At 35.1% G+C, this 8,915-nt stretch overlaps 1 pseudogene; it reads right to left on the bottom strand.

Moving 5' to 3' along the window:
• Nucleotides 1-509: 509 nt before the first annotated feature.
• Nucleotides 510-8,573, bottom strand: LOC115277418 (annotated as a pseudogene).
• Between the last annotated feature and the right edge of the window lie 342 nt (nucleotides 8,574-8,915).

Below are 8,915 nucleotides of genomic sequence, written 5' to 3'. Positions count from 1 at the left end.
TCTGCCTCTCCTGGCTCGAATTTTTGTCTCTCTCTCAAAACAAACAAACAACAAACAAAAACACCACATTTTTTTAAGTTAAAAATAAATAAATAAAGGCATTGCTAAAAGTTACAGTGATTTGGACATAAAGCCCATGGGTGTTCTGTATCCTCACCTTTTATTGGTTACCTATTTCCCCTTCTTCCTTTCTTCCTTCCTCCCAAATTTCTTTCTTTCTTTTCTTTCTTTCTTTCTTTCTTTCTTTCTTTCTTTCTTTCTTTCTTTCTTTCTTTCTTTCTTTCTTTCTTTCTTTCTTTCGAATTCAAATAGGAGTTTATTGTACAAAATTCAGGCCTGTACATTTCATAGATCATTAGTGCAAAACAAGGACTAGGTGTCTTTTGGAATCAGAAAAATTTAACACTCACTTCCCCTCGTCCCCAACTGTCAAAATGGCCTGACCACATGGTATCAAAACAAACACTATAAATAACACCAAGTCCTTTAAAGAGAACTATCAACATATGTTATTTCTTGGCATAGGTGATCTTCATGGCATGGGGCGATGTGATTTCAAATCTCTGTAAAGCATCCCTGACAGCTCCAGCCTGTTCGTCATTTTCAAATTCAACAAAAGCCATGTCAGGCCCCCCAGGTACCAAACACACTCTTGAAACTAGGAAACTGATTAAACAGCATGGATAATATTATGTCCTTAGTCTCCTTTGGCAGATTAATAAGGAATAAAATATAGTTTGGATGGTAATCAGGCACCTGAGGATTTGATTTTGAATTTCCTTGGGTATTTGCTGCATTTGGTGTTTCCTGACCAGGCTTCTGGTTTTCTGGTCCACGGTTTTTCCTCTTTCCTTCTCTTTCTTTGTCAGCAAAAGTGCCACACATTTTAGATATATCAGAATCTGTTTTTGCATATTGGATTCTCCTTGTGTGTGTGTTTTTTTAATGTTTATTTATTTTTGAGAGCAAGAACACGGGCAGATTAGAGGCAGAGAGAGAGGGGGATAGAGCATTCAAAGCAGGCTTTATGCTGACAGCAGACAGCTTGATGTGGGGCTCAAACTCATGAACCACGAAATCATGACCTGAGCCAAAGTCAGATGTTTAACTGACTGAGCCGCCCAAGTGTCCTTGCATTATTTTACCATAAAGTGGAAATCCTTGTAACTGTCTCAGGCATTTGTGGGTGAGCCCAGTTCCTTAAAAATAACAAAGCCTTGCCCACCTCATCTTCAGATCTGTAAAGCTGTGATACCTACCACATGGCCAAGCTGAGAAAACAGGGCATATCGGGATCTCTTAGATTCTTCTTTCTTAATTTTGGCATTCATATTGTTGATATAGTTGTATAATTTGTTCTGACATCCTTGTTCTGGGTTAAACTGTTCCCATAGCCTGAGGCCTATGCTGGTATCACAAGAACCAAAACCTATCTTCACTTTCTTAAAGCCATTAAGGTGTTTATTTCATTCCATATAAAATCAAGTTACACCCATCATCTCACTGTGAGTCTCTTTTCATTCATTTTGTTGCCATCATGGTGGAGACTCATTCTGAGATTGCACCTTCTTCAGCTTGATGAGATTTCATGAATTAATTCTGGGCTAATTTGCTCCTGTCCATTTTGTCTTTCTGTAATTCATATTTTCTGAACATTTGAACCTAGGCTGATCTTTTATTTTTTTTATTCAAAACTTCCACTTTTTTGTTTTTTTGTATATTCTGGCAGATTTTTTCAATTCTGTTCTCTACTCCTTAGAGTCCCACTGAGCCAGTCCTAATTCAGGTTTTCCTTATTTTTTTCCTTGACTTGGATCATTCCTCTTAGCTGACATTTCCCCTCCCCATCCCTCCCCTCTCAGTTCAATTTCCATATCGCTGACATATTAATCTTTCTAAAATTTAAGTCCAAGTACATCATTCAAAAAATGTGAAGACTTCCAGTTTTATCTCATATTAGCTTTCAGAATCTGCCTTGAGTGTAGACACAAGAGGACTAGTTAAGATTTCCCAAACACCCATAAGTTAAGTTGTGCTTTTTCTCTTAATCTGCTTCTCTTCTACCTCAGTCTTGATCTCTTCCCTTAAGACCAATCTGAAATATCATTTATGCATGAAAAACATGAAATTATGATCTCTGTCTCAGATGAACCTCCATATGCATTTAGTAAATATGTACCTTATGATACTTACCATATCCTATCCTGTAATTCAGTTATTAAAACATTTGTCCTTTTCTTCTGTTTGCTTTCTTTAGTTACTCCACCAGCAGACCAGTAGGAACCCAAGCCTGCTTTTCCCAGGATAATGATTAACCATGAAAGCAAACTGCCGCTTTCACACAGCTGGAAATGTAGAAATGGGATCTTAGCTGTGCTTTAGTTTGCCCTCTCCCCTTTTGTTAGTCATAGATAACTTTTTCTTCCTAAATCATGTTTTAAATGCTATCAACAGACTGCTTAGTGAGGGTGGTAAAATAAAGCCAAAGCACAGAATCATTTTCGTTCAATTTCTTTCCAAGTTAATAAAAATAGATGAGAAAGGCATTTCAAATTTCATCAAAGAAACACAGCCTCTTGTCATAAGCTTAAACAGGTGTGGGCAATGAGAAACACAAATGTTTGGTGAGGCCCCTGGGGATCCTAAATTCATTCCGTTCTCCATTAGAAGTGATAAATCTATAAAATCTAAGCAATTTTTATAATATTCCAATGTTTGAAGAACAGCACATGGTATGTTATTCTCTGGTATAGGGTTGGTGCACAATATATCCATCAGAGGAAGCTATATTGTAATGAGAACAATTCAGATTATTAGCCCAAGATTTATATCATCCTAACTTGTTTCATATATTTTCTTTTTGTTTCATATATTTTCAAGAGCTTTTTCTTTTGTGGAAGTATCCATCATCTCTTAACCATGTGAAACTTAGTCATGTCAAGGGAAACAAGTTGGAATTTATTTCCATTTAACCTACATCTTACAAGTCTCTAATGGTTAGAAACTTAGTATATGTGTTGCTGAAGTGAGGACTCTAATGGTTAGAAATTTAAATATATAACTAAAAACAAAAGAATCTTGGGGTGTTGGGTGCCTCAGTTGGTTAAGCATCTAACTCTTGGTTTCAGCTCAGGTCATGATCTCGTGGTTCATGGGTTTGAGCCCCGCATCAGTCTCTGCACTGGCAGCGTGGAGCCTGCTTGGGATTCTTTTTCTCTTCCTCTCTCTGCCTTTCCCCTGCTTGTACTCTCTCTCTCTCTCATTCTCAAAATAAATAAATAAACTTTTTTCTTTTAAAGAGTAAAACAAAAGACTTTTGTTATAAAGCAAAATATGCAAAAACTGATTGGTCTTTAATATTTATATTTTTTGAGAAAGTCTGCAAAGCAGTACACTATAATGATTAAGAACACAACATATGGAATCATATATTTGGCTTTAAATCACAGTTGACCATTAATTATTAACAAACAAAGTTCAGGGCAGTTTAACAACTTCCATGGAATTCTGTTTTAGAAAAGCAATGGCTTTCTTATAGTAATGTAAGAATGAGATGAGATAATGCAGCAAAGTGATGAAAACAGAAAGCAGAATTCAGTAGGTGCTCAATATATAATGGTGATTGTTACTTTCTCCACTTAGAATTTCCATAGAGTGAATAAAAAATAAAAGTGAACACAAAAAGAATATTGTCTTGGCTAATTTAGCATATTCAAATAAAAATTACCTTAGAATGTTGCAAATTTTTGTCCTATTAGTGTACTTCTCGTTAGGCATTGCAAGGAGTTTGAGGTAAGAAATGCATTAGGAGCTGTTATTGAAGTCTTCCTGAGAGATACATCTGTTTAAGGCAGTGTATTTATGTTGTTAATTGTAAATGTTTTCAATTGGTTAATTTTAGATTTTGAAACGGAATACACTTTCAGTGAGACAAACAGGAGCTGTGTTGAAGATGGATACCATTAAAAACTTCAAAAACTCCCATCTGAAATTGTTTATAAACTGTAATGTCAGCTTAACGGCAAACTGCATTTTTTAACTTGGGAATAATTTTTGTATCTCAGTAATGTTTTGAACATTACATTATAATGAAGTTCTCACTGTATTACATTAAAGTCAAAGAATGGAAACTTTGAGAGCTTAGAAGTTCCACATTTTAAGCAGATGACAATATAGTTAATTTTAGAGGTTTATCATTTGCTAATAACACTGAGTTCAATGCAGATTTAACATCCATTTATGTTAAGCATGTTTCTAAAGCTTCTTTTAAAATGTATTTTTGTTCTGAGACATTTTCATATCTCAGATAATGAATGTGTCTAGCTTCTCTAAAGTTATCTTGTTATACTATGAAAATTTCTATTCCAAATAAATTGAAATATATATGAAATAAAGGAGAGAATTGGACAGAAAATCGAAAATTACTGTGCATCAATGTGGACTTTTTAAAAACTAAGGCTTAATTATTATTATTTTTGGCAAAATTGAGGAGAAGATACAGAGATTTTCCATAGATACCCTGCCCTCACACATGCGTGGCCTGCATGCTGGTACCTCTGTTACCATCACTGAACCTGCACCGACACATCATCATCACCCAAAGTCTAGAGTTTTCATGATATTTCACGCTTGCTATTGTATATTCAATGGTGCTGGACAAATATACACCAATGTGCATCCATTTTCATAGTATTTTTACTGCCTAAGAATATTCTTTACTTCCCCTACTCTTCTCCCTCTACCTTCAACCCCTGGCAACCACTGGTCTTTTTACTGTTTTCATAGTTTTGCCTTTTCCAGAATGTTCTATGTTATCCTTATATAAAATGTAGCCTTTTCAGATTGGCTTCTTGCATTTAGTAATATACATTTAAGATTCTCTGTGTCTTTTCTTCTCTCTCTCTCTTTCTCTCTCAATGCCTGCCCTGCTTGCATTCTTTCTCTCAACATAAATAAATAAACTTGAATTAAAAAAAAATAAAGCGTGGGCACTTGGGTGGCTTAGTCGGTTAAATGTCCAACTCTTGATTTTGGCTTAAGTCATGATCTCACAGTTTGTGGGTTCAAGCCCAGTATCTGGCTCTGCACTGAGATTATGGAACCTGCTTGGGATTCTCTCTCTCTCGCTCTATCTCTGCCCCTTCCTGGGCATGCTCTCTGTCTCAAAATAAATAATTTTTCTAAAAGATTCCTCCATGTTCTGTCATGGTTTGATAGCTCATTTCTTTTTAGCACTGTATGGGATGGTTATTTTCCAAGATTTACCTTATTAGTTTGAGTGAAGTTAAAAGTATTTATGATTTTGGGGCTCTTGGGTGGCTCAGTCGGTTAAGTGCCAGACTTCAGTTTAGGTTAAGAGCTTGTGGTTTGTGAGTTCAAGCCCTTCATCAAGCTCTGTGCCGACAGCTCAGAGACTGGGTCCTGCTTCAGATTCTGTGTCTCCCTCTCTCTCTGCCCCTTTTATGCTCTTACTCTCTCTCTCTTAAAAATAAATAAACATTAAAAACATTTTTTAAAAAGGGTTTATAATTTTAAATACAGTATTTTTATATTTCACAAATATTTCTTAAAATGTACTGGACAGGAGTATTTATACTGTAGTATAGATTTAGTTTTAAGAATAATTCATGAAATGAATATAACATAAAGAAAAAAATCAAGACTTGATGGCTTCTTCACTAATAAACTTTTAGATGACTGATGTCTTCTCAATTATTGTAAATTATTTAAAAATCCCTTATCTTGAAAATGTTAAATTTTTAAAAACAGATATGGTAAAATGTTTTCCTTTTCCATATAATCATTATTTTTGGAGGTGAGAAACTAAAGTGTTTCTCTTTTTAATTTTTCTTGGTAATCATGGATATAGGCACATTGCAAATTAAGTACTAGCTGAAGAGTCACACTAGAGAAGAAGAAATACTAGCCAAGTAGACAAATTGGCTACAGAGCCTTATAAAACAACGCTCTAATTTAGATCATTAGTCATGTAATGAAAGGTGGCAGAACATGCTACCCTCAAAATATATTTGTTGGGCATAAGTATTACTTTCGCTGATTGTTTTGAGAAAGATTTACAGGAAAGACTCTGAAAATAGACTAGAAATTACTCATCTATAAGGTAATTTTCCACTTATAAAGGAAATCTCCATTTGTAAGGATGTCTCCATCTCTGTATCAGGCAGAGAAGGATGACAAAATCACAAGAAATTCTTAAAAATGGAGAAGACACCAGCTTGAAATCGGCATAAAGAACTTTACTCTTGTTTACCCTACTTTTTCTGGTTACCTCTCCACAGCTGGCCTCCCCTCACTCTTGTCTGTTTTGCTGAGGATGGTATTTAAGGCTAACTCTTAAGACACCTCTGACCATTTTCATTTTTTCTTGATTATCTCCCAAGAGTACATTGGATATACATGTTAATAAACTTCTGTTTGTTTTTCCCCTATCTCTCTTTTGTTACAGGGGTCCCAGCTGAGAAATTAAAAGGGTAGAGAGAAATTATTTTTTCCTCCACTACAGTTTAATGACTCCTATTGAAACTATTTTGAAATAAACTATCTCCAATCAAATAAATAAAAATAAATGTCTTCTGTAAACCAATGACATCGTTTTATAAAAATTTTAAGGTATAAATATTTTTATAAAAATTAGATGTACATATTTGATCTCATTTATTAGATATTGCTAGGGAAAATGACTTACTATACTAAAACTAACAGAATTATTATTAACAGATGGTTTTCAAAACCCCAAATAATTTGTGTCTAATTGCTTCATGTAACAAGTCAATTAATTTGGTTTTCAAGGGATGCATGATATTTGACTAGTTCAACTTGGTGGGTATGGTGACAAATCATATTTCTGAGCATTAGATAGGTTGAAAATCTTTTGACATTTTTTAGTGTCTTCTTGGATTATTGATCACTCCTGTTTTGAAAGCTTCCCAAAGAAAAATAATTTTGGCCATACTTTATGTTATAAAATGCTGGGAATTTAAGGCTGTATTTATTCAGGTGTTGAAACAAGTCCAAAGATACTTCCTAAAGAAAAGTTTGTGTTTGAGTGTAGTCACCTGTGGCAGAAGTGCTATTCCAGTATTCTTCACCCTCTTCATTCCAAGAAGAACTTAAATTTTTAAGTGGACATTTTGCCCACCAGCTAAACTATTTTATTTCTCAGGATACATATAGCCAATGACCAAATTTTGGCTCATGAGATGCAACTGGAAGCATTGTGTGCAACTTCCAAAATATCTAGTTCTTAGCTCCCTTTATTTTTCCTTCTTAGTGTCTAAAAGCCAATATTTACACCTGGAAAAATGAGCACTTATCCTGAACCATGAGACAGTACACTAGAGGTGCTTAAAACAGCAGAGGAGGAGGAGCCTGGGGCCCTGATGAACATAGAGTTGCCATACCATAATTGGTCTACTAGGAATTTCTTTTATCTAAGAGAGAAATAAACTACTATCTCATTTAATTAACTGTTAGTTGTTGTTCCTGCATGCAGGCGAACTTAAAACTGAGACTATACAATTTCTGCTCTAGATTTCTATTGAGACTAGGAAAAAAAAAAAAAAAGTCTCTGCAAGCATAAGTCTGTAGCTTATTATACTTTATTTTGTATGATTATCTGTTTCTCTATTTTATTGAGTTGCTAGATTTAGACATTTAGCAGTGCTTCTGGACTCATCATGCTCACCATGCTGCCTGTCAATCTCACTGTTCTGTTTTCTTTCCTCAGGCAACCATTCACTAAGTCCTCAATCTACTCTGATGTGCATGTCCTTTGTCTCTCATTATTTCAGTGGTGTCCTTGCTTTCACTCCCCTTCCTTATGTGTTTGGTTTCCATGCTGCCAGCAAAGTTAAATTTCTAGAACAAAAATCTGATCTTGTCTTTTCTCTGCTTGAAGTCTTCCATCGGTACTCCTATCTGTTACCACAAACATCCAGATACCTGCTATTCTGATGCTCATTTTTCATCATACCTATGCTACCTTGACCTCTCCTCTAGTTTTCTACTTATATTCCCGGCTTCAGAACCTCCACGGGGACTGGAAGAAGTATTTGTAAGGCAGAATCATGACAGGGGTGTATAAAACATTATTTGTTTCTTTCAATCTTTGATCAATTTTAAGAGGGAGATACAATCATTCGCTTCATTTTAAAAGGAAAAGGACTAGAGGACCTCGAAAGGCTGCCTAGCTGCCCGAGATGGCAGAAAGAATAAGTGAGTGAGGCTACAAGGAAAGTCAAGTCTTTTTCCTCCTAAGCTTATCCTTTTATTCCCTCAGCTTTTGTATTTTCCATGGACTAGTTTCTTTGCTCAGAATTTCTTCTTCTTTACTTCTTACTTGTCTAATCAACTACTCTTCCCAGCTCAGCTAAAATATCATCATTTTGTAAAGCTTTCCCCAAAATCTCTCCTTCCCACCTTGGCAGAGTTGAGGACACCCAACTTTGGGCTCTAAAATACCTTGTATCTATCTTCTGTAAACTGCATTCTATTGTACTATAACTATTTACCTGGTCATCTGTCTTCCTCACTCGGTTTAATGGATGTTGCATCTCCCTGTATTGTTTTGTTTTCTTCATAAAACTTGCCGATACATGTACCCAGAAACAGTCTGTAGTTGGTTTATTCCCTAATGCTACATAATTTGACAGAAATAGTCCAAGAATCTAGAAATGATATGCATAAATGTTAGTTATATGGACTTTTACCATTAAACATTGCTTTAAGCAGTTATTTTCATCTGTGAGTTTAAACTCTCTCCTTGGAAGAAACAGAAAACTATCGGAATATTAGTAATATGCACAGCTTGGGCAGTTTATTTGTATGCTAGGTATTTGGGAAAAGTACTATTTATGAATACTAATTTGAGAATATGAATGGTAAACATGTGGTTT

This window comes from Suricata suricatta, chromosome 14 (assembly GCF_006229205.1).
Source record: "Suricata suricatta isolate VVHF042 chromosome 14, meerkat_22Aug2017_6uvM2_HiC, whole genome shotgun sequence".
Classification (NCBI taxonomy): domain Eukaryota; kingdom Metazoa; phylum Chordata; class Mammalia; order Carnivora; family Herpestidae; genus Suricata; species Suricata suricatta.
Note: the sequence above shows the minus strand (reverse complement) of the source record. Positions and strands in the feature narration are given on the sequence as shown.